This window comes from Molothrus ater (genome assembly GCF_012460135.2).
Source record: "Molothrus ater isolate BHLD 08-10-18 breed brown headed cowbird chromosome Z unlocalized genomic scaffold, BPBGC_Mater_1.1 matZ_random_MA35, whole genome shotgun sequence".
NCBI classification, from domain to species: domain Eukaryota; kingdom Metazoa; phylum Chordata; class Aves; order Passeriformes; family Icteridae; genus Molothrus; species Molothrus ater.
Genome location: NW_023416471.2, coordinates 4,679,241 through 4,705,117, shown reverse-complemented (window position 1 = coordinate 4,705,117; position 25,877 = coordinate 4,679,241). Strand labels below are relative to the sequence as shown.

Here is a 25,877-nt window from a genome sequence, read left to right as displayed (position 1 = left end):
TTTTTCAGGGTATGACTCTCCAAATCAAGTCAAAACCGGGCCCTACTGGTCCTCTGAAGAAAATCCAATCAAACGAAAAATGCCCCTTACAGCCCACAGACAAGGTCCTCCATGTGAATCGATAGGAAGAATTCCGTATCTTGACAAGAAACCCGAATAGGATGAAATGATATATGTGTCCTCCAAAAATCGCCACACATTTTTGCAAAAGCAAGGAGCGCTCTGCTAGCAATGACCTAATTACTAGCATAAAAGCTGCGTATCTGACAAAGGGGAAGAAAGGACCCACTGCTTCATACATAATTTATTAAGATTTCCCACAGCATTCAGGTTAAGTCGCGGACCCAAGCACCTCTTTGTGATGTTAAATCAATCTGTGAGAAGTCAGCGGATCCCAGGGCGCGCTGAGGGCGCAGCGCTGCTCCCCGAGCGCTCCCGCCGGCCGCCCACCCGCGCGTCCCCCGCGCTGCGGCAGCGGAGGCGCCGCCGCCGCCCGTCCCTAACAAAGCCGGGCCGGTGCCACCCGCGGGCAGCGCCTCGCCGCCCTGCGAGGAGCGCCTCCACGGCTCTGCCCGCACCGAGACCCCTGCCCGCCGCCGCTCCCCCTCCTCCTCCCGTTCCTCCCGGCCCCGGAGCCCGCGCAGGGGCTGCGCAGGGCTTTGTGCCTCCGGCCGGCGCGGCGCACTGCGCTCGGTCCCGCCCGCGGCGGCGCCCCGCCGCGCCCGCCCGCCCGTCCCCGCGGCTCCGGAGCTCCCTTCCCCGCCGCGCGAAAGCCCTTTCGCGCACCCCCGTTTTTTCGGTTTTTTCTTTTTGGTTTTCGGGGGGAGAGGGGTTGCGCTTTTTTTTTTTTTTTTTTTTTTTTTTTTTTTTTTTAACCCGCGAAACAGCTTCTACCCCGCTACCCTTGCCCGTTCCGGGCGCGGTGAGCCTCGCCCGCGCGGGAAGCCGCCGCCGCACTCACCCCATGGCCGCGGCCGCCGCGCCTCCATCCCCGCGCCAGCGCCAGCGCCCGGCCCCGCCCGCGCCACCGGCTGTGCCAGCGCCGCGCGCACGGCGCGGCCCCGCGGGTCACGTGCGGCGCAGCCAATGGCGCGCGCGGCCGCCCCCGCCCCGCCCCGGGCGGAGCTTCGCGCGCGGCCCCGGGCGCGGCCCCGGCGCTGCCCGAGCGCCCGGACACCGAACCCGCGCCGCGCAAACCCTCCCGGGCCGCACCGCTGCCTCTCAACCTGCCCGCCAAAACACAACATTTAACACTTTCCGTGTAGAAATGAAACGAGGTTCTGCGTGTAGTAGCATTAAAGCTGGCACAGCTCACCCAGAAATAAATTGAGACATTGCTTATTAAAAAGGCAGAAGGAAGCGTGTCCTTCAAGGGAATCTCAGATTTCTCTGCGGTTCAGCAAAACATTGTTTCCATGTGCTTTTCAGATATGAAGTTGTTACTGCAACTTGGTAGCTTAATAACAAATCAAATATATTTAACATTTAAGCGATGTTAAATCAGAACATTAAGTACCAGTTGGAAAAAAAAAATCTAAAAGACAAATGAATTTATGAAAGAAATCAATTTATGAAACTATTTTATAATCTCCTTTCAGAAATTATCTCTCGCCAAGGGTAAGGATGTAACAATGTGTTCATGAGGATGACTTAAAATCTCACAGAAGCACACTAATGAAATCCAAAAGACAGCAGAAATTAAGCCGTATTTCAGCTATGTTTTTCATTTTATAAAACAATTATCTATATAGCAGGTACTATAGGAATCTTTTAAAAAAACTTTTATATCAAAGTCAGCTTTGCAGAAACAGCACAGTATTAAACCTTTTTAATCCCCTAGAATGATTCAGGAATAGATTTATGAGCACTGCAACCCATCTCAACAAAATAGGGCATGATAGAAGACATCTGAAAAGGTGCAGTGGTTCCCCACCTAGAGCAGAACAATGCCCTTCCCTGTGGTCTGTTACATAAATTATGGCATTGTATGCTTATACAAGGGGACATAAGGATAGGTAACTCATTAAAAACATATGTTCTGATATGCCTTCTTATAATCCTTCATTTGGCTTATAATAATCTTTTTGATTTGCATGAGACAAGCAAACATGTAGGACCTCGTGGTTGGGATGAGATTAAATTAAAGGCACTGGCACGCCTGTGCATGCATGCGAGCAATTGCACCACACATTACTTAAATGCTACTAATTTTATTTCGGCTGTTTCCTCATACCTCCTTTTTCCAATCAGAGAAGGCAACAATCCACACTCAGGAAAGATGCCCTTTACCAGATTACCTTTTATCAAACTTTTCACGATTAAGACGTGTGACACGTCATCTGCTATCTTCAGGACACTTTTGCACAAAATTCTCTATAACTTCATCACTCAGGCTAACTGCAGAGGTACTGCCACTCCATCTGTTATGGTAAAACACTTTAAGCCAAACTTAAGTGGGCCATTAGTTAAGAGTGTTCCAGGCTTTATGATTTTTTTGCTCTAAAGCTTCTATTAATTACAGTAATCATTGACATCCTATGGTTTATGGTGGTTTATGATCCACTTGATTCCATTTCACAGCAACCAAGTTTATCCTATCCTACTGTAACAAATTGTCACAGTACTCTTTACAGTTCAAATTTTAGAACCTAGCTAGTCATTCGACCTAATGCCATCTTACTTGATATCTTAGTGATATACACCACTGCTCCACCCCTCAGAAAAGCAAACGAAAATGCTCTCAGTTGTTATTGTGAAGCTCTCTCCATCCCAAAATTCTTTACGTTAGTATAAGCATACATTCAAGCGTACATACAAGCGTACATACAAATAAATACAGACACCACTCAACACCTTCATTATCAGTTCGCAAATTGTTGCAATAGGAGTTGTAGCTTAATAACAAACCAGGATACTCCAGTAATAGTTTTAAACCTGAAGAGTGGCAAGTGTTCAGAAGTGGCAAGTGCCACACAGCCAGGAATGACGATGTGTGCAAAGATTACACCAGAGAACCAAAGAAACGGAAATACTTGGTACTTTAAAACTAAATTCCATACTTAAAAGTGAAAAACTAAGCTTTGAGAAGTAATTTACTAGAACCCAAACCAGGTGTACTAAAGATGGAAGGCTACATAATGTATTTATTTACACACACCATAGTTCATTTTCTGCAGCTCTGAAAAACTAACTGTAGTTCCCACTACATGAAAAGATTTTGCTACTCCTGGTACTTGTTAATACTTTTTGAGTCTGGGAGTCACAACCTGAGCAAATTCACTATTCTGTAGCCTGAAGTCCCACATTTATTTGCAGAACAAGCAGAAACACAAATTTTTTAATGCTTTATGCCAAGATGACAGCTGAGTGGGAGGGAAAAAGCCTTCCCTTCCTCCCTCATTGTAATGCCCATTCTGTTATGATTTCATAAACATGGCCTGTGTCTGTGTCACATGTACTTGCCTCTGCAGCAATATCCACTATTAAGTCAAATTCAGTCTAATAAACTGAATAAGCATGCTTTGACCCTTCCCAGATTACATCTTTCAGTGGTGTCAAACCACTGCCATACAGGTGAATATATTCCCTCAAAAACTGCTTTCTATGTGCAGTGCTGGATTTTCTTAATAAAACTGATACCAATGAAACACTGTTTGAGAAAAAAAAAAAAGGGTCAGGCTCTCAGGAAAAAAGAAAGGAATTTTACAGGAAAAAGTCTTTAGACTAAGTTTATTTTTGGCTAGTTATTTCCTATCTGGCAGATGGAACAAGATGACTTTTTCATTCCTTGAAAGAAACCATTAACAAGTCAGACTTAGCAATACCTGCAAGATATTACATAAACCCACCCTTTTAAATCTATCAGAAGACTCAAATCTCTGCATGAATCCATGTAAGCTACCAAATCCAAAGGACAAAAACTTTAGTATCTAAAGATACCTGTTCAGTTTCAAATTACTTCTATGATTTTGGACAAATTCCCTGCAGCCTACTCAGCCCAGCATTCTCAAACAGTCAGATGGGAATTTGGGCTCAGAAATGGAATCAGCAGTATTTTTAGGCAATTTTTGACGCAATCTCTATGGTATCTCCCACTGCATTTATAAAAATATATTTTGTGACCAAATGAAATTGTCATTAACTGTTACAACCCACTACTAAGTAGTGCTAATTAGAATCTCGGAGTAGGTTAAGGTCTAAATTTTTAAAAACATAAGGTACATTCCCCAAAGTATCTATTTGCCACATAAAATCACAACTACTGCAAAAGAAATTTCAAGAGGTTTTCTGGTTTTAGATAGCTGGCTCATAAATGGCAATTCTTTCAACCTTTGCAGCCTCACCCTCTGCAGCAATACTCTTCTCTGTAGAAGCTTTTCATACTTAATGTAAGTAAATCACTTAAAGTGATTGATATTTCATTATTAGTCATTGAACATGTACAGAACTACCTACCTCAGAAACCCTGGGCAGGGAGTGGTTGGGTAATGAACTAAATTCTCCCTCTGGTGCCAAGAACTGTTCTGGCATTGCCTGCAAATGTAAAACAATAGTGCTGCTGAGATCTTGCCTTCAGAATTTTCTAGTGCAAGATTTAGGCATTGACTTGTATTAGACTGCACTTTTTAGAAAGATTGTACTTCATAGATTTCATTAACAAAATAAACTGAAGACATTTCATATCTGTTTTACATAGACCAAAGTTTTTATCTCAACACAAGACTTGATGACAAATTTAGCAGCTGCTGTAACCAAAGGTTGTCCTTGTGTCTTTCAAGTTTACATGGGGGGAAAAAAAAATCAATGAAGCCAAACATTCTCTTTGTTTCTTATTTTCTCTTCAGTATGTGAAGATACATTTATGTCTCCCACTACCACACAAAGACCAGGTTTCCTCTGAGGTCTGTCCTTACCATGGGACCAGGACCAGTGAAAGTTTGTATATATTCACTTGAGAAAATGCATAACTTGCTCCCATTGGCATTAGTATCACTGTTTTGGCCATTAAGAGCTGTAGCCCTGCTTTCTCCATCAAAATTCTCTCACCTATATTGCATATTATTTCCCCAACTATAGGAACTTCCAACTATGAGCACTAGAAAGGTCATCAGAAGTTTTCCTGAGGATCAAGAACCTAAAGGACTACCTTTCTCATGCACATGAATAAAGAATGAAGAAAATAACTCTGTCATTGTTCCCAATGCATCATCCAGAACATATGCAGTAGTCCTACAAACCAGGAATTTTCTGTACTGAGAACAGATTTTTTACTATACTAATGTACAAAATTACACGTTGGTTTTTTTTTTTCCCCAGGAAGCTGTGCTACCAGTTCCTGAACTTCAGAAGATTTTTCCACAAGCAATGACAAGGTCTGTCTTTCCTTGTCTGTGGGGTCAATTAATTACCCCACAGATATGTACCATAAGCTAAATGAGAAAAGTAGAAAATGCATGCTGTTTAGTTATTTCATAACTAAGTCAGAAGTACAGAAATACATTACTTGCTCTTTAAATCCTTTACTATTTAATGCTCTCTACTGTTTGCCAATTCCTAACTTTTGTCCAGAAGTAGTCTGCTCTCTGGAGCATCTCCCACTCATACTTTCTTCCCTCTCACTAAGTTTTTCCATCTGCATGAAGCTTTCTTGCTCTAAATTAAAAAAAACCCAAAGAACCAAGGAGAAATACTGCTTCCTTCCTCACATCTGTTAGCTCTAGTGTGGAGCCATAGCCCAGGCTGCAATATTAGTCACATTTTCTAAAAACAGTAAAGCAATAATGAAGAGTTTGTTTAGAAAACCGTTAATCCACTGTATTTCACCATCCACTCTTCTATCTCAGCTACATAATAAACACCACCTGACAAAACTTTGTGTCACATTACCTATGATTTCCTCCTCCACTAATTAAGAACATCACACTATTCTGGCATTATATCACTTCATTTCCTCTGCTGTAGCTCTTTCAGGCTTGTTAGGTAGTTTACTGTATCTGCATATTGTAATTTTCACTTCTTGCTTCATTGATAGTGCTTATTCAATCCACTAAGTGGCTCAACCTTTGAAGAGATTTGGAAGCTGATTTTAGAGATGTGAGCTAGGAATCTTTGTCTGTAATCTGCAGAAAGTGAGTTCACAGTGATCAGATAAAGAGCTGACTTTCAAGCGTAGCTTAGCCCACTGACCAGGCTGTGTTGGTATGTGCCAACACACTCATTCCAACTTCTTATCTGGCGAATTTGAAAACTTGTAATTGCACCTTTTAGCCCATCTGTAATTCTGTTTCAGTAGTCTGTTAATAGTATTGAAGGCCAAACTTCAATATTGGCCTTCAATATAAAAGCCCTTGGTCAGCATACCTCAGGGATTCTCTGCTGATTATTTTTCAGATGGAAGATTATTCCCAGAGGTCTTTTTTCAAAAAGACATATTTTTTATCTTTTCTCCATTGGGGCCATAGACTAGAAAAATATGTTTAAAGAAAGATAAAAACCAGTATATATTCCCATGTTTCTTGGGAAGTCTCAGACTCTGGATCTGTCTGATGGCAGATCTGCTCTGAGTGCAGACTTGGAACACTTACTTGCAGTGGCCTGGATTGCAAGATAAACCCCTGTTTTGCTGCTTCTTCATACTCAGCATTAACCATAAGAAGTCACAGTACTCACATGACACATGGATGGCTGCATGTGCAAGTGGATGGTTAGATTCAGTTTCTTGTTACACTGTGGTTGACAGAGGTCCCTGCTAAAAGATGGATGCTACATGGTTATGTAAGCTTTATAGTGCCCAGGAGCATCCCAGAATTCTACACCACTCTGACAAATGGAAGGTCTATCAGTAGAATATTTACCTTTTTCTTCACAATCTTTTTTTCAGTCCTCCCTTTGTTTGGTTTGAACCAGATGTTCTTAATGCAAGAGCTGATTTCTTGTAAGCATTCTGACATTTTAGTGGTAATAAATCAGTTAGCTGAAGGTCATCTATTTAGCTAAAGGTCATCAACACATTTTTTGCCAATGGTATTGAAAAGGAGGGAAAGTAAATTTTTGTGGAGTCCTGTAAGCAATGACCTTTTCCAAAAAACATACATTAACCATGACCATTTTCCAAGTCTGCTAAGATTAAAAAAGTTCCAGCTAGACGCAAGTTTCTTAAAACCTACTGCATTAAGAAAGGCTGTGACAACATCTTGAAACACAAAGATCTTGCTAAGTCATGGCTGTGAGTTCTTTCACCATAATTATAATCTTTTGAACACTTAAAATTAAGGCTCAAGCCTTAGAGGCTCTTAGCTACAACAGGACAACTGTATCAAATCAATCTAGAAAAACTATAATTTACAAGATAAAGTGCTGGCAAAGAATCTGAGGACACATACATCATACTCAGATATATAAAAAAATTCCACATTTCAGTACATAAAAGTAATTACTAGGGAGTTTGAAAAAAGAACACAAATAAAAATGGCTTGTCAAGGAAGATTTATGCTGTATGGTTTAAGGAGTACAACGTAGCTGGTTTAGAAAAAGGTAGGCTGTTTTTTATCACTGTATACTGAAAATATTTTTAAGTGTCACAAGTTTAAAGAGATCCATCAGCACAGATCAGACAAACTGGAAATTAATTTCTCAACATTACTGCAGTTAATCAAATCACAGAAGTTCAGTAGGAATTAAGCCCACAAGTTGAGACTAGGTATTTAAAAAAATACCAATTTTTACTGTTCTACAGCCTCTAATGTAAGGATCACACTGAAAAGTGCTGGAATCCACTGCAGGTCCGAAATACATGAAAGTTTATTATTCAGTTAATTCAGAATTTAATTCCTTGCAGTGTGCATATACTCATAAGGTCTTGGAACAATTATAATCAAGTCTCACACCACCAAGATCGAGCTGATTGCTTGGTAAGGTTAAGAAAGAAAATCCCCCAGCTCATTTCTCAGGACCAATACGGAACTTCACCATTAATTGATTTCTGTGCATGCAAAGATCAGCTGCTGTGGGAGGCAGCATTCCTGCAGAAAGAAGAAAATTAACTCTATCTCAGCTGAAAACCAGGACAAGAATGGACTTGTGCTCTCAGGTAGCACAACCCTCCAAGACACCTGGCCAACATGTAGTTTTTCTGCTCACTGCCATATTAATCACTACAAATAATGATTCATGTCATATTTTTGGGTTAGCTTTTGTTTTGGAAGCATTTTTACTCCCTTCAGCTTATTTATTCACCATAAAAATGTGTCATTGGATGATTTGGGTCTCACTCCCTTAGGGAATTGCCATTACACAATCCTCTAGGCAATAGCGGCATACTAATTTTTTTCCCTCCTCATTTGGCACATTGTTTAGTCAGTTTATTAAAGTTAAAAATACATAACTTCAATTCAAAATACGTGTTGCTGGTGTGGGTGCTAGGAGTTACATTCTTTTGTTGGGGTTTTGAATGAATGATATCTCTAAATCTTAATTTCAGTAACACTAGAGAGGGGGGAAAGACTTTTTTTCCTTTGATTGGAGAGGGAAGTGTTTTAATAAAAGTCTAAGAAATCTGTAATATCTTATGATATATTCTCCTAAAAATGAAGGTCCAGCTTACTGAATAGCCAACAGGGGGTAAAAATTCAAGCATAAGCTGCTCTGCCTAGTATTCACGCAGCATGAATACTTTTTTTTAATTGGTCTATCTGTGGAGTAGAAAAGGAATACAAATTTGAAATATTCATTGTATTTCCAGGCAAGCTGCTTCCAGTACCAAGCTCTACACATGTAGCAACAGTGCTCTGTGATCCACATTTTTAGGAGTCACACAAAACTGCTCTTTCTTTGGGCCATTCATCATCTTAGAAATTACCATGCATCTCCAAAGTAACAAAACCACCATCTGAGACAGCTACTACTGATAAATTTATCACTACCCAAGTTACTTTAGTACAGTACTGGGAAAAAGCAGTTGAAGAAAAGGACTGATATCCATGCCCAGAACAAATAAAGCATCAGTGGAGCAAAAGAGCTGAAAAAACACATTTAAGTCTGTCAAAAAAACTGAGAAGGAAGGAATTTCTTGATCTAGATAGAATACATACTTCAATTCCAGTTTCTCTTCCCAGTTTGAATTCAAGGTCACCAGCTACTCAACCAAAATACTTAAATTACATGCACTAAATCTTAGAATCCATAATATAAATGCATGATTGAAGTATACAATGTTGTAACTCTGCAGAAACAGTCAGATTAAAATGTAACAATTTAAAACTAACATTACTGGTGTACTTTGCATCTTAGATTTCAATCCCTATGGATATGAGACGGAAAAATTTTAGTTAATCACAACAATACCTATAAAAGCTCTCCATCACTAAGTGTACTAGAGGACTACTCTTCCTCCTAATACATAACCCAAATACTTCAATCTTAAATGAAAAGACTGTATTTTCAAAAATCTCCAGGACAAGTCAGTTAGAACACCAGCCTTTAGTCATATTTGACACAAACAGTCCTTCTCAGCATGGGTTTGCATTTCACAGATCCATGACTCTTTATAAATGTATATATTTCTAATCAAGTACAGAATCCCTTGCCAGAAGTAATTTGTAACATTTCAATGATAAAATTCAAACTATTCAAGTTTAAAGTGTGTCTTGCAAACTCAAGTAAACTGAGCAATCTCAAGAAAACTCTGGTAAACAAACATAATACATTCTTTCTACACAAAGAAAAAATCCAAATAGAGTAGTCTTGCAAGGAAACTTAATGCCTGAAAATTAAGGTAAACTGAGACCTCAAAAATTTTAAGTATTTCCCACAATACTGAAGGAGTTAATTTTGTAAGCTAATTACCCCAGGTGGCAAGAGAAAGGCAGAAATCTTCACAGTAGGTAATAATTGTTCTAACAAGGAAGAAACAATAGGAGAGATCCCATGCCATTGACAAAATCCCTTCTGTCACTCAAACAGAAAACCAAAGTCGTTCTCCAGAAACACAATAGGCAGTAATTGAAATTTTCTTATTCAAGACTATGAATGACCTGTTGTCCGGTCTCACTTCTTTATTTTTCTGCTTTACTTGATTTTTTTTTGCCCCATCTTGTGACTGGACACTGGGAATTTTGTTCCACATTCATGTCATGGCACTCATTCCTCACATTATCACACACAGGTGTGACTAAAGTCACCTGGATGAGTGACTCGACCAGAACTGGCTCTGTGTGCCCAGATGTGCACCCACCACACAGAAGGGTGGGATAGCACGTGTGACTCCACAATGTCCAAGCACTTCCAGGAAAGGCTGGAGTCACAGCATGACTTCACTGAGTGAGCTATAAGAGCAGGGGCCTTCTAGTCTACACCTAGCTGACACTTTTCCTGGTGCTCTCCTATTTACTGACTTTCGCTCCTCCTTCCCCCAAGGAGCAAATGCTCCCAAGTGCTGGTAATGAGGCTCATGACAACCTTATTGCTCAGTCCAAGGGCCTGGTAGTGCTCTGCACTGCGGGCTTTGAACAGCAGAATTGCTTTAGCACAAAACCAGTGTCTTCTTAAGGATTTGAGGTTTCCATAACATAAAGCAGTTCTGAAGCTTATGGGGCTTCTAGAAAACAGAAGCAATATAATTATATTTAGAACTTAGAAACTTCTGAACAGAGGCAAGAATGATGAAAAGTACTATCCATCCATGTTCAGAAATGGTACACTAAACTTAAAAGGAACACAGATTGAATAAAACAGACAGCTGTTCTTCAAACAGTGAACCAGGTGGCAAACTGCCCACACTAACAATTACTTGGCATTCTAAAGAACTCCATCACTTCCACGTCATTAGTCAGAAAATTTTCAAACAACAGACACTGGCTAAGAAAGTAACAGATAAGTACCTTCCAAAGCCACTCATATTCAGAGCAGTTGACTTTAAGACAAGAGTTAATATACTGGCAGAGAGCAAAAATAAAACAGCCACAGGAGCACGGGTACCTTGAAGGTAGACACATCTCCCAGTATTTTCTGAACAAGTTAAAATATTCTAAACCTGAGATTTAGAAAACCACTGTTTTCTAAATAAGAAAACAGTGAATTACAACCAGGCTTTGTCACTACAACTAGTTTCAGGTCTTCCTGGCTGCATGCATACCAGACTGTCACATGGATTCTTCAGTAGCTTTACATCATTCTGGGCACTATTTCACTTGTGGAAAAAAAAGACCTGGACATCTTGCTCACAAGTAAAATTGAGAGAGTGATTTGGAACAGTATAAAGACAGTCATGTATGGACAACTACTCTTTCATAGAAAACAAAGCAATACACAAATCCACTGGTTTTAGAGGAAGACTAGTTCTCTTTCTCCATTCAATTAATTCTTTTCAGCTTTCAGCACTTGAAACATTTTTTTGGAAAAAGCTTTATGAATCAAGCCTAGTTCTCAAGGTCTTAATGACATTTAGACATTTAATTAGCAAGCCATCACTTGGACTGGCATCTAAAGCTTTTGTCAGAGACCTAATTCCATGCCAATTCAAACATCCCATTAGTCTTATATTAACTAAAAAGAAGCCTCGTAATATTCTGGCTACTTGATTGCACTGGCATACATTAACACAACAGTGGAATGAATTTAACTGAGCGCAAGGATATAGATTTACAATGTATACATGTTAAATTAACAAAGATGTTATAGGACAAAAATGTAATCATATACCATATATGTATATGAATTGGTACTCGGGCATACTTTGTGCTTCTTGGTACCCTGTATGAAATGTAAGAGACAATCAAGTGAAAAAAAGGAAAAAAAAAGCAAAAAAATTGACTTAATTAAAACTGTTTAATTGATTCCAAGCTATGCCCTGCTCTTAAACCTTTCTAGAGCTCACTCTGAACATATTTATACACTTACACATGTGAATTAAGTATCATTATTCTATGTTGTCATTTCTCCCCCAACACATGTTCAGTACATCAGATTTCTAAAAAGTCATTAATGTATATAACAATACATACAAACAAATAAGCTATATCTGGAAAGAAAGAAAAATCACAGTGCCCTTTTTCACCTCGTATTTCTAATTTACACCTGCAGTTTTCACTGAAATAACAAATCAAGAAGTAGAAAAAATGCTAGAGCAAATACTAGAAATCATTTGCATGCATTCCGTAAGGTTTTTTTCCCTGCTTTTGTGGAAACTGAGTCACTGCTTCACTACAATGGGCTAAAATTAGAGTCCTATACAATGAAATGCTTGCAGTTGAACAATTTGAATACCATGGAAAAAAACCCTAATGCAGTAATTCTGCTAAAATATAGAGGAGAAGGAAAATTGGTACCAAGAATGATTAAAGAAACAGGTATATAAAGAAATTGGGAAGTATTCAGTTGTTTTTAATTTTGGTATTTATAAAGTCTGTAAACAAAATTTTATTATACTAAAAAATTATTTTTAAAAATCAGTTTAACTTTATGTTAAAAAGTAACTGTGTGGAAGGATATATGATCATATACTGGATTTGCTAACCTTGGAATCTCAGGTATTTTAGCACTACCTGCTGACACTATCTCCTCAGCAATGACAGGTGACAATTGTAGCATTGGGGTTACTGGCACTGAAGCATTTACTCCAAAACTGCCGACAAATGCATTTTTGATGACAGAAGTAAGTAAATTGTAACATAATCAGCTTTTTTTTTTTAAATTGGTCTAGATCCTGGTGTATAGCAGGTGCTACACAGCCGTTATTTTTGTTGTACACCACCTGCTGATAGCCAACAATTTAACCCAAACTTCATTCCACATCCAAGTCTTTTACGACTAATACAGAGTAATCAAGGAGACTTTACTTGAGCCCTTGGATTGCAAATTCTTGGGAAACAGCTTAGAAAGAATAGGGATCTTAAATGTAGATCTTTCTGAGCAAAAAATACAGACTTTGCAAACAATCTCAGTGAGAAGAGGCAGGCATTTAACTCCAGAAATCCCATTATTCAAGGCATATACAGCATTTTCTTTGTAGAATGTCTAACTCAAGTACCTGTATCTCTCCCTCCACAACATAGCTGAATTCTAAAGGACACAACAAAAAAACCCCAACGTCCCCCCCCCCCCCCCCCCAACCTCCAAAAGAAAAAAAAAGTATTGAGGAGTTCAAGACGACTTTGGTCTGGTATCGCTTCTACTGCAGTAGAAGCAGCACAGCTACTTAGCCCTTTATGATCTATGCTTTGCCCATCATAAATTGGAATTTTTCACTCAAAGAATCTCTAAACATGAGGATAAGAGACACTCTTTCTTTTGGGCAAGCATTAGGGGTGCTGGAAGGGCACCGGCGCAGGCCTGAAAGTAAAAACTTTTCTTTCAGAATGAAAGCTGATTTCCCTTTGTCATGAAAATGAAGTCTCTACTTATGTACTTGAAGCTTTAACTAAACAGCAAAATGGTAAGATGGCCAGCGTTTTCACTGAAATAATCAAGTTGCTACAGAATACCAAAATTTCAAATCAGGAACTACATCAGCTACAGGAAAAGTATTTTTTACTAAATAGGCTATAAGCAGTGCAAAGGTCACCCACTTGGACCCTTAAAAGACAATAAGTAGACTTCTGACAATGTTTCAAACTGTTGGGCACTAGAACTCACTATTAACTGCATGAAAAAGCTAACAAACGAAGGCATACCAAATTTCTGGTCCTGAGAACAAGCTTACACTTTTTTGAATAGTAAAGACCAACACAACAAACCATCCAGATCAATATGATTACCAAAAGACTTTGCAACACAGAAAAAAGTACTTTCAATGTGTATTTTCAAAACACATCAAAAATTAGGATGGTGTTTTGGAAACAAGTAACCATGGAGAAGACACATGAAATCTGAGCAGCACTAACCAAGATGGACAGTAGCAGTATGGCACTAAGATGTCAGCGACTTGAGACAAAGTGGAAGTTATTTGCAAGACTTGCATCTGAATTTAGAACTACAAAGACAGTGCTACTATGACCTGTGTCCAAGAGGAACAGCTGAGGAATTCAGTATTTTTATTCAGACACTGTACACACAAATAAAACTTAATAAAACTAAGAGATTGTCTGATAAAAGTACTTAACTCCATTTCCAAAATAAATGTCCTGTTTCATAGTTTGATGAAGCTTAGCCTGTTCCAAAGAATGTCAGACTTACAAAAGCAATGGAAGTAACTCTTGATGACTGAAATGACAATCAACACAACTGCACTTAAAAAATGCTGCACTACCCAACAAGTTCTTCAAGCAGGCAAGGAATGGACTGTAATAGTAAACTACACCAGAAATTGGGCAAATTTTACTCCACTTTTTTTTTTTTTTTTTTAATAAAGAAGCATTTTAAGAATTTCGATTATCAGCGACAACTGAATGTTTCAATGTTTCCAATAGAAAGAAAATGAAAATAAAAGTGGTTGTTACATCACAATAGTAGAAGAAACCATGACTGTCTATGATGGAAAAGCAGCATGACTGCTTCTTGTAGAACATGAACATATCTGCTCAAATTCTTATACCACAGCCTCACAAAATGCTTTCCCTATAGCTAGTCAATTACAGGACAGTCCTGTTACTATGTTTGTTTCCATACAAAGTTACATTTTTTTAAAAAAAGAGTCTATGTAGCAGTGCAGGAAAATGTTGGAAAATTCTTATAATCTTCACAAAATAATGTTTGATCCCTAGCCAGGACTAATGCTTAGTTTTGTACCATATGTGCTTCGCTAATGATATAACTTTCCCAATAACTTTTCTAATTAATTGTTCGAATTAACTTTTCTAGTTTATTATTTTAATTAATTATAAGTAGTGTAAATTTCTGCTCTGTCATCTGTCACTGTAGCCAGAATTTAGCAAGGTTTGTCATAGCCTGCTGTTGTGGGAACAGAGTCTGGGAAAATTACTGAAACTCTTCTAAACCAATTCCAATTAACCTGGATAAGCTTCAGTGATCTCAGTCCTAGGAGGAGGTTAACAAAGCCTGGGAGAGAGATCTACTGCTGAAACTGGACACAAGGAAAACAGAATTTATGGACCACAAGGACATTTTGCAAAACTCTAAAACAAGAAAGTAACAAAGAAAATTCAGCAATTGTATTGAAACCCTCTCTTTCTGGGATAAAGATAATAAAATGAGTGAAAAGGTGGGCTAATTAGGATGAGAAGCAAGAAAACAATAACCAATGGAAGACAGAACACTAATTAATGAAGATAATTACCCTATTTATAGACAATGAACATTCATTTCTTTGCTACAATGCATAGTGAAAAGTTCTGACAATGGGTGCGGATGTTGGGTGGAGCTATCCCCATGCACTCAGCAAACTGAGTAATGTTAACATCCTAACCTAACAAACTGGTTGGAGAGTCTATTCAAATAACAAGTCTGAAACAAAGAACACTTCTAAAAAAATTACAAACTAAACCAGTGTACTCTCCAAGCCACTAAATTCCAATGTCTCAAAGTAGGTATCAACATGGTAGATTTCCTTCCCATTCCATCTTGCATATGCTTCAAAACATAGCCAAAGGTTAATTAATGTTAACTATGCAGCAAGACTTTCTAAAATATATGTTCAGTATTTTAGTAATTTGTACACACTAGCTGTGAAAAAAGTATTATCCTCTTGTATAACAAAGAGCCCGCATACCTGTGCAAAAAGCGATTTTGATAGGCAGTCCTCTTGTAGTAGCATATATGACTGCTTTTTAACAGACTGTGTAAGCAGGTCTCTGCTGCCAGCAATAACTAAACCTTCCCCTTCTCCTCCCTGCAAATAAAAACACTGAAATAGAGGTCTAGCTATAAACTCGCCTAAATTTTCCCTTTCTCTGCAGCACTAGCTTTTTTGTAGTTGTAAGTTTTAATTAAGAGAAACCGAGGAGTCGCATGAAAAACAGTATTAGTTTCATCAAACTCTGCTACTTGGCAAATGAATAATTTCTGAGAACAGAGATCAGTTTCAAGCAAGAGCTTTCTATGCACACAACTACCTACAGCAATCAGGAATACCATCTTTGTAACGACTTGTGTAATGAATTGTAGAGAAGAAAGAGTCTGCAACTCTATCCCAACTGAGAAGGACACAAATTTATTACAAAACGACTTATAAAAAACCTATTAACTATAAAACCCAAAAGCAAGAAACACTTATCATAACAAAGATCTCAGTACACTACATGCCGTGTTTCTTCATTTCTAGTAACACACTGGAGTTTCCACTGAATTATTCCAACACGAAGCCACATGACATATAACAAGAAGATTGGACAAATTCCTTATAATAATTTTGATGTAGTAACAATTTGCTTCTATCACTCTGAAGTTTTTTCTGTTTCTTCAAGCATAACACAAGCAGCAACATGGAATACTGCTTGTGTACAGATTTGTACATTCTGTATATATCTGAACATGAGGTCTGTGACCAAAGATATTCACACAGCTTCTGCACAAAAAAAGTCTTGCAAGACAATGGTGGGTAATATCCACTGAAATTATATGGATACATTTAATGTTACAGTACTCTTAATTTTCACCTCTATGTTGGAACCTCATTTCTTATTTCTATAACCAGTATGGTATTTTTATTCACACTCTTACCTTTCCATATTACCAAAAACAGTTACAAAACAATATACACTAAAATCACAAACCCCAAAACCAAACAATTCAGATGTTAGAAGACAAACCAAAATGAGGAGCAGGAATCCACTTCAGCAAAAAATTCTATCCTGACACGTTTACTCAGGCATTCATTTGCCATTTTTTAGGATTAAAGAATCATTTAGGTTGGAAAAGACCCTGAAGATCATGAACACCAATAACACTGCCAAGACATCACTCACTAAACCACGTCCCTAAGTGCCACAGCTACATGTCTTTTAAGTACCTCCAGGAAGCTGGAAATGGTAACTTTTTCTACCAGTTTGTGATATTCCATAACTTCCCCTGGCAGCCTCCTCCAATGCTTGACGACCCTTTTGGTGAAGAAATTTTCCTTAATATCAAACCTAAGCTTCCCCTGGTGCACCCTGTTTCCTCTTGTCCTATCATTTGTTACCAGACTGAAACAATGTCCTCACTACAACTTCCTCTCAGGCAGTTGTAAGGAGGTTACCATTAAGTTACCATTAAGCCTCCTTTTCTCCAGGCTACACACCCACAGACCCCTCAACTGCTCCTCATTTGATTCGTGCTCCACTCCCTTCCCCAGCTCCATTCCCTCCTCTACACACGCTGCAGCCCCTCAAGGACTTTCTGCTGGACTGTGCATTTGCTCTTTTTAAACCTCAGGCCGTTGGCCTCACCCACTGATCCAACCTGTTCTGATCCCTCTGCAGATCTTTCCGGTTCTCTGGCAAATCAACACTCCTGCCCAACGTAGTGTTGTCTGCAGACTGACTGAGGGAACACTCCATTCAACAGGACTGGTCCCAACACTGGACCCTGGGGAACTCCGAGCCACCAGCTGGACGTAACTCCATTCATCGCCACTCCCAGGGTCCAGGTGTCCAGACAGTTTTTCACCCAGACACCGCAGCTGTTGAAGCCATGAGCAGCCAGTTTCTCCAGGAGAATGCTGTGGGAGATGGTGCCAAAGGCTTTACCAGAGTCCAGGCAGGCAACAGCCACAGCCCTTCCCTCAGCCACCAAGCAGATGACATTGTCATAGAAGACCAGGCTGGTGAAGCCAGACCTGCCTTTCATAAATCCATGCCAGGATCCCAGGCAGGCAGGGCCTGATCCCCGGCCATCCTGCAGACATATGGCACTCAGCACAATTTGCTCCATGGCCTGCCCTGGCACTGAGGTCAGCTTGGCAAACCTGAATCAGAAGTCACCTCACTACCCACACAGAGTCCTCAGCCCACAAACTCCAGCTGAGTCTGTAACACAACAAGCCAGTAGGAGCTTGAGGGAAATACTTCTCATTCATCAGCTGAATTTGAACTTATAGTATGCAAACAAATTTAAATGTTATTCCAAGAAATAGCAAAGCACAGCCAAGTACCACACTGAGTTTTATGACTTATTTCACTTAAAGTGAGAGAATGAGATGAAGTAGGCATATTTGCTTCACACACCTAAGTAAAATGTGTTAAATTGGACTTTTTAACACTATTCTGTAAGAAAATATATTGCTTAGCTCTAAAGAGATTCTTGGCTGAGGTTCTTTAAAAAGAAGAACAGCAGCAATGTGGACTCTCCATAGCAGGGGTTTCAGAGAAGAGAAAAAGCTCATGTGATCCTGAGAACCTTTTTCCATTAATAAAGGGAAAGCCAACTCACGCAATTTATGCTTTCATGATTTCTTTGCACTCTTGTCACACAACAATGACAAGTCCTAGTTTCCTTCCAGTTCTCTCCACATGCCAGTTACTACAGAAAAAGGCCAATCTACTAAAAGCCAAACTCAGCTTTGTGAAACTCAGCACATTTCAGAATCTATTTAAAGCAGCCAACAATCATACCATTAACAGCAGAAGTAAGAGCTTTTTATTGGTATCTGATTTCCAGAAAAATAAGCAACTTTCACTCCAACAATTTAATCTATGTGTGAAAAGCTAAGTATTAAGTAATGTTTGACTATGCCACCAAAATTCTGTTATAGGGTAAGAATATAAAGTTCGTAGCTTCAAAAAATCACTGTATTAAGAGTGGCATCACTATACTATTTTGCACAGCATAAATTCTTTTTATTTTGAAAATAAAAGTCTACCTGAATAAGGTTTCTTCTTCCATTACTGATTAATGTGCTATCAGCTTAGGGTTAAAACACACCCCCGAAGAATAATACTACACCTATGAAAGCCATATCAAAATGCTATTGCTACTTAAACTTTATGCTTTAGTTTAACATCTCCATAGAGAAATCAAACTACTTGTCCTGTAATACAACTGTATTTACATATTCAGACCATAGTCTTGTCTACTGAATTTTATTTCTTATCTTCTTAAAATCCATGCGGAAGTAATGGCAAAATGCATTCTCTCTGATCTCAAAAAGAATTAATGCTTCTAAAATGTGTTATTTCCACTAGAGATGACTAATATTTAATAAAGAATGACTGCTTTAAGACACAAATGAACATACTCATGAACCCAATTACTCTTTGGCAGTTGGTTCAAATTAGCATATACTATCTTTGTGACCATGACCAGCAAGCAGTATCAGAGGTAGTGTCAGAGTAGCACATGGAGATACCAAATCCAAACAAGTATTATCTTTTTAACCTTTCTTCCAACCACATACCTCTCCCCTATCCTTCATTATCCCTGTTAAATTGAAGTAGAATATTGAGGAAATGCTCACTGCCCAGTAGCTTTATCACCCAGCTACAACTGATGCAACTCAATGTTACCTTTCAACTAAAACTGAACAGCAATGAGGCAACAGTTCATGTTCTATGACAGCACACCATGATTTGCTGCTGAAATAACCATCATAGTTATTTTTAACACTATTTTATCCAAAGTTGTATTTGTAGTGATAATTCAAGTTGATTAGAACCAAAATCCCAACAGTTTGAAACAGTACTGAAACTTTTTAAATTGGGTATGTTAATCTGAAGGGTGTAAGAGGTATGGCTATGAAGTAATAGGGGTTTTACTTTACCAATACTGGTAAAAAAAAGGATTATGAAAATAATATAAGTTTGAACAGCAAACAATTAGAAGATTCACTGAAAAATGAGATACAACTATTTCCCAGCAGAGTTCACATACATTCATTCAGTATGTTTCATACATACATTTTTAAACTTACAATGGGAGATACACTTCAATGTATCCAAATACACTCCAATGATTATAAAATAATCCTGACACTTTTTTCTTTTAACATACGTAATACTGATACCTCCATTAAAAGTTTAAAAGTCTGTATTTTATTAACCAAGTCCATTACCTAGAAGCTAAATGATTGCTTATTGTAGCAATATCTGGTAAGTTACTAAAACCATACTGTGAAAACATGGTAACTTGATATAAAATAACTACATACTGCTTTCTAATGTCCAAATTATACTGAGATAACTCAAAGAAGAATATGAGGCACAACACAAAACCCAAAAGATTCCTACAGTGAATTTTAGGTAAGTGTGATTGAAGACCACAGACTTAACAGATTTCTACTGTACAATGCTATGGAACAACTTCTGAGAAGTTGTAGAAGTAGAGACAAGATGAATACTACCCTAAATCAGTGGTGTCTTTTCACTTCCCACTCACAGGATGTGTAAGGGCAGAAGGGACACAGTAGCTCAAATGGTCCCACCTCTCTACTTAAGCAGGGTCATCCTAGAGCACATTGCTCAGAACTGCGTCCAGGTTCTGGAATATCTCCAACGAGGGAGACTCCACAGACTCTCTGTGAAATCTGTCCCAGTGTGTGATCATCTGCACAAAGAAGTTCTTCCTCATATTCTGGTGGAACTTCCTGCGCATCAGTTTCTGCCCATTCCTCTTTTCCTATTGCTCAGCACCACGGAGAAGAGTCTGGCTCTATTCCCTTGACACCCTTCCCTCAGACACTTACAGACATTGATGCGACTCTGGTCTTGTCCAGACTAAAAACAGGCCCTGCTCCCTCAGCCTTTCCTCCATGGTGTTTCGTGCATTCATGATACTTCAGAACAGCTTGCTAATATTTCCAAAAGCATACATCTGACACCTGTGTGAATAATTCTGTTTATTGTTATTGAGTTGTTTGAAAGACACTACAAAAGTTAACCATTAAAAACCAATTCAACCTGTTTTGCTTGTGCAGAAAGAAGGAAATTTTAGAGTTTAGCCAAGATAAAGTGAGCCAAATCAAAATTTTCTTTCTCAATCATGACAGGATTGAGGAAGATTTATTGTTAACTAAGCTGTTCAGTTTTAAATACAATGACAGAGAGATATAACTGCCTTACTCTAGAGGTTATCTAGATAGAAGACTTTCTAAAAATAACCTGAAAGTATTTATGAAAAGTAAATTCCTACACTGAGTTGTAGACATAAAATATATATTTTTGTGTATAAAGCATACTTGAGATACTGCAAATACAAAATGTATTTGTTTGTTAGGGTCAACAGCTACTAGTTTAGCATTAATACAAACCAAAACAGTATCACAAACTCTATGCATACAGTGGCATAGCATACTGCTGATGGTATCTATTGTATGTTCCAGAAAAATTGCATTTGTGTATTTGTGATGTCAGTTACGTGGGGAATATTTTGTGCAACAGATTTCTGGGTACCAACACTTGACACATCTGAGCATGGGTTTCATTGCATGGGGGATGTGCATAAACAAGGCAGGCTGTAATACATGTTTTATGCTCAGCAGAGTTTCTTATTGTATTTCTTAGAAATGAAAAACAGTAATTCAGTAACTAGATCACCATATGGCAGTCCACAATCTTTTTTTCTCCTTTATGCAACCGAGTACATATACACCCCATACCAAGTATTATACTTTTTTGACACCTAAAGCATCCAAGGAGAGAAAGTACATGAAAGGCCTTTGTCAATGGGCACAATTACGCTATAAATAGTCTTCACTCTAACTAAAGGAAAAAAACATATCAAGGAAGTTGAAGCTGAAGCATAACAATGATCTCATGATGTCCACTTCAATATTTCTTGAGTGCTTAGGATTGGACAAACCCATCTGGCATACAAGCTTTTTTAAAGTCAGCTTAAAAAGGTAATATTATAGCACCTGGAGAGGAAAAGGTTCTGTTTCTATGCATTTCAATTAATGACCTAATCTCACTTAACTCTTGATGTAGCCTTAACTTAACAAAATGTTAGCAGTACTTCTGAAGCAAAGTTTGCAAACCTGTGCTTCTCCACCTGTACACAAAACTATCTCCTCTAGTTCAACCACTAGCTGGTAGAAGCAACTACATGAAAACAGATTCTGCAGAATTATGTTTTATTTTTTCAAAAAGTTAGAAGTTTCTGTGACAGCCTTAACAAAAGGCCTGTCTTACAGCTCTACAGGTCAGCACCATTATATTGTTTATAGCTGGGAGGGGACATGCAAGGCAGCAGCAAACAAGTCAGTTTAGTACACCGGAATCTTCATTTCTCTGCACTTACTCAGCGATGTCTGATGTTTACAGAAATCTGAGCTATTTTGCTTTACATCCAGCCAATTCTGAAGCTGTGAATGGCTGCTAAGGCTAAAACGACTACAGAATCTGAGGCTGTGGTCAGAGACACCTGTACACAGCCACCCTTCATCACCGGAGGTCAGAGGGCACGTAACAGAAGAAACAAAACCTCTTAACACAGAGTTTCGAGGTTAATTACTCGTTTAATAGTGGAGTTTTTAACTATGGTTTTTGGAGGTCAAGGCTTTTAAGTATCTTTTCACAGGAGAGAGCGGCTCAGCTCTTCCTAAGACGCAGCCTTCATACTCCAGGAATATTCTAGCTATGGAGTACGGGAATGCTTTCAGACTTATTTTGAAGGACCAAACCACTAGGTGATGTCAAATTACATCGCGCTACCGCAAAATAAAATTTAAAAAAAGGAAAGCAAAGCAAAGCTGCTGCACGGGCTTCGAGTGACACGCACTGGACCGGACGGGGGCAGCGCCCCGAGGGCTCATCCCGCTCCCGGCACTCACCTGCTCGCCTTCCTCTGCCCCCGCCAGAGCCGCCGCGGTTCCTCCGACGCCTCCGCCGGACCGCCGAGCTACGCCCCGACTCCGGGGCGGCGAGGAGCGCCGGCCAGCCGCGCATACGGAGCAACCCCGCTCCCTCCTCACCGGCTCTCTGCCCCGGCTTCTCGGCTCCTCATCCCCGCCGCGGAGCTCCGGGACACCCCCGGCCGCCTCCTGCCCAGCCCCTGCCGCTGTCCCTGCCCAGCAGCCGCCTTCCCTCAGACGCGGCGCCGGGGCCGCGTCGCCCCCGTCTCTCACTCGCCGCCCCCAGCCGGTGCCCCCACGGCCGCCATCTTGTCCGGGAGGGGAGAGGGGCGCGCGCAGGCGCGGCCGCGGCGATCCCGGGCCCGCAGCGGCGGGCGCGCGCACGCGCGGGGGCGCGCCCTGCCCCGCCCCGTGAGCGCGCATCTGCCGCGGCGAGACGGGGTCGCGCGGCGGTCGTCCAGCACCCGGGCCCGGTCACTCCGGGTCAGTCACCTGGTGCGGGTCGGCCACCCAGGGTCAGTCACCTGCCGGGGACCGGTCATCCAGGGTCAGTCACCCCTGGAGGGTCAGTCACCCGGAGTTCATCCCCGTCACAGGGCCCGTCACCCCGAGGAGAGTCACTCACTCAGGATCGGGGATCGGTCACCCGGGGTCGGTCACCCGGGGCCGGTCCCTCAGGGTCAGTCTCCCGGGGCTGCGGCTGCGCTGCCCGGGCCGGGGAGGCACGGTCCGAGCGGCGGGCGGTAAGAGCCCGAGGCTGCCGGGGTGAGAGCAAACAGATGTCCCTGCTGAGGGGTGAATGCGAACAGCTCCCGGGTGTGTGTGGGAGGGGATGTCGGCGGAAAGCTCAGAGTGCCCACGGGCACTGTGGAAGCTGAAGGAAACCAGGGGAAGGACCCTCGTGGTATGTTTCTCGAGAGCCTCACGCAGTCGGGCAGTTTGCCTTTTAAAAATCACAGTCACGGGATGGACAAGGTTGGAAGATATCACAGCACCTCATTTGGTCCAACCTCCCTGCTTAAGAAGGGTCACCTGAGTGGCACAACATTGCGTGCAGACAGTTCTGGAGTATCTCCAGGGAGGGAGACTCCATAACCTCTCTGGGCAGCCTGTCACTGGTCACATGAGGATAAAATCTTCCCTGGCAGCCCCTGCTTGTCCATGTGCTCAGTGAGCTTTGCCACAAGCGTTTCAGCTTCACAATGGACAAGCTCAGACTCTCCAGTTTCTCCCTCTCAAGCTGGGCTGTCATGGCCTCGCTTGGCAGTGACGCTTTGGTGGTCACCTCCCAACTGTGAGGATGGGTTCTTTGCGACAACCAGTAGTTCCACAGTTTGGTAGCTGAGATGTCTCATCATTTGTGCCTCAATGTCACCTGTTTGGATTACTTTCTTCATTTACAGGTGAAATGTTTGCACAGCCTGTATGTCTCTTCCCTATTTAGGCTTGTATTTGCTGTGAGGTTACTTCAAGTTGATGTAGATCCCATCTTCAGTGGGAGGCAGATCTAGTGCCATGAATTCCCAGCATATCCAGATGCAGCCTGGGGCAGACAAGTTTTTGAGCTTCTCTGCTCGCTTTGCCATCCTTGATCACACCATCGTACTCCCTCCCCCAACTAAGACATTTGTTTTTAACCTATCTTATGAGTTCTGTAACTACTTTCTTTCTTTTGATGTATGTAAAGACCTTTTTACTACCACTTTGAGCATCGTTAGCAAGATATTCTTTTCTAGTCCTCATTTCCTGCCTTGATGTGACCTGCAGTGTTTTACAGCTTTCTGGTCTCTTTATTTTGGTCTTGACAAGTTCTGCCCCCTCATTATCAAAGGAATTGCCTTGGACAAAGATCACACTAGAACCTCTCACAAGAGGCTGTCAAACCACAAATGTTTGTGAGTGTTAAACACATATTTAAGAAAGCTGGTACATACTGATGAATAGCTGTGTCTGTGCATTTTAAGTTTTTATATTGTTTTTTCTGCTTAATTTAACAACGAAGTTTTTCTAGGATTTGAATATAATTTTTAAATGCAATTTCTATCATTGCTGTTTCATCATTATGCCTGTTTCAAGTGTCATAAAATTGTATCCTACAAACCATGATCACGAAAACCTACATTCAAGCTGATACAAATTTGACCCATATTATGAAAACTCGCACAGTTAAATATATGGAAGAAATTCTTTACTATGAGGGTGTTGAGGCACTGGCACATGTTACCCAGAGAAGCTGTAGCTGCCACATCCCTGGAAGTGCTGAAAGTCAGGTCCAGACTGGATGGGATTTTGAGCCAGCTAAGGTCTAATGGGAGGTGTCTCATGACAAGGGGTTTGGAACTGGATGATCTTTGTAAGGTCCCTCCCAAACCATTCAATGATCCTGTGATTCAGCTGTTCCAAGTGGTATCTTTTACAGAGTCATATGATGTATCACACTATTATGGCTTTTTGAAAGACAGTTTTTCTCAGTAATATTCTGGTAAATTGAGTCACCTTTAGTTTTGCTAGCATATTGCCCAAAAGTTGAAGGATGAGATTAATAATAATAATTTTATATTCTAAGGAATTTGGATTAAATCAAAGAATGTTCAGCTGTGTGACAGTCTAAATAAAGACAATTTTGAATGTCTCTGTGGTACACACAATAACCTTCCACTTCATAAAAAGAGAGAAACTTTCAACTTTTCTTGAATCCAATTTATGGGAATGTCTTCAAACAGATTTCCTCCTGACTAACATAGTAGCCCTCCACAGTGGAATAACTGTATCAGGACTGTAGCTGGACAAGGAAGAGTTATGGATGTCATCTAACTGGGCTTCTGTAAAACTCTTGGTACAGACCCCCCCACAACATTCTTATTGGAGAGATTTGATCTTGATAGATGGACTGACTGTAGGATGGAGAAGGAAATGCCTGGGTGGCCATATCCAATAAGTTACAGTGAATAGCTCAGTGTCCAAGTGGAAACCAGTAATGAGGGGTGTCCCTCAAGGGACTAAGCCTGTTTAATGGCTTTATCAATGACAGACACGGTGGGAGTGAGTATACTCTCAGGAAGTGGACAGATGACACCAAGCTGAGTGATGAAGCTGACGTGCTTGAGAGCAGGGATGTCACCTGGGGAGACCTTGTCAGGCTTGAGGGGTGGTCCCATGTGAACCTCATAAAGCTGAACAAGACCAAGGGCAAGGTCCTCACCTGAGCTGGGGAAATCCCCAC

The 25,877-nt window shown here is 40.5% G+C and overlaps 1 protein-coding gene across 3 annotated transcripts in view; it reads right to left on the bottom strand.

Moving 5' to 3' along the window:
• The window catches only part of APC (APC regulator of WNT signaling pathway), a 93,843-nt gene extending 70,941 nt beyond the window's left edge, over nt 1-22,902 (bottom strand). For 2 of the 3 annotated variants that reach the window (XM_036403174.2, XM_036403176.2), the window contains exon 1: nt 22,634-22,902. The gene's annotated coding sequence lies outside the window, so the exon portion shown is untranslated. Of the gene's footprint in view, nt 1-961; nt 1,026-22,633 lie in introns of those variants that run through there. The other variant, XM_036403175.2, reaches the window with a different exon arrangement.
• Between the last annotated feature and the right edge of the window lie 2,975 nt (nt 22,903-25,877).